Raw genomic sequence first — 1370 nt, 5'->3', positions numbered from 1 at the left:
TTAAGATATTGACACAGGGCGGTGTAACGCCTCCTCGCCGCCGTCGTCCATGACTTTCAAGTAAAAATATATTCTTTAAAAACTATCAATGCATGTTTTGCTCTTTTTTTAATGAATTTGAACTTATTAATGCTACTTCTAACCAGCTAAAATATTTTCAAATTAATTATTTAAATAAGTGAAATTGCTCTATGAATCCCATTCCCCTTGTGGAAAATGTATGTAATTTTAAGGTAAAATTTCAGAGTTATATTATATTTAAGTCAGTTTTTTTTAAAAAATATTGATATATGACTCGAGTCTAAATATCAGTATTTTTCGTTTACTGTAAATACATCCTCAACTAAAAGTGAGAGATAAGCCATCCTCAAATCAGACCCCACTCAAACAGGTCTGGAGGACGGGTAATAGCTAGTCGATATATATTGAGGGGGTGGGCACACAAGACGATCGTTATTTTCGTAATATATAGTGGGTTTGTACGAGGTAGTGCTTATAGTTCGAAGTAGTGGTTGTGTGTTGTAAACCGATCGTTAGTAGTTTGTATATAAGTGGGTTGTTTACGGTGAGGTAGAAGTTTGCGTAAGATATGTATAGTGGTCTGATGGAAGTTGTAACTTGTGTGAGGCATTGGTTTGTATGAGGTAGTGGGTTATGTAAAGTAGTGCGTTGTGTAAGGCAGTGGTTTATTGTAAGGTAGTGGTTTGTTCAAGGGTAGAGCGTTACTGTAAGGTAACTGTAAGATTACTGTAAGGTAGTGGGTTCCTCTAACAATGTCGCACGCGTGAGGTTAGTCGATTGTGTAAGACAGTGGTCTTGTAAGGCAGTGGTTAGTGTAAGTAATTAAGTTAGTGTAAGTGAAGTTAGTGTAAGTAATGATTTGCGTGAGATAGTGGCTTGTGTAACGTGGTGTTTTGTGTAAGGAAGCAGATTGTGTAAGGAAGCAGATTGTGTAAGGTGGTGTTTTGTGTAAAGAAGCAGATTGTGTAACGTGGTGTTTTTTGTAAGGAAGCAGATTGTGTAAGATGGTGTTTTGTCTGAGGTAGTGACCTCGCTGATGAAATGGTTTGTGTGAGATATAGTGGTATTTAAAGGTCATGGGTTGTGTGAGGTAGAGACTTGTGTGAGGTAGTGGTTTGTGTGAGGTAGAGACTTGTGTGAGGTAGTGGTTTGTGTGAGGTAGAGACTTGTGTGAGGTAGTGGTTTGTGTGAGGTAGTAGTTTGTGTAAGGTAGTGGTTTGTGTAAGGTAGGGACTTGTGTGAGGTAGTGGTTTGTGTGAGGTAGTGGTTTGTGTGAGGTAGTGGTTTGTGTGAGGTAGTGGTTTGTGTGAGGTAGTGGTTTGTGTGAGGTTGATGACTTGTGTGAGGTA

The sequence above is a fragment of the Priapulus caudatus genome, unplaced genomic scaffold (assembly GCF_000485595.1).
Source record: "Priapulus caudatus unplaced genomic scaffold, Priapulus_caudatus-5.0.1 Scaffold264, whole genome shotgun sequence".
NCBI lineage: Eukaryota > Metazoa > Priapulida > Priapulimorpha > Priapulimorphida > Priapulidae > Priapulus > Priapulus caudatus.
This window is presented reverse-complemented; position numbering follows the sequence as displayed.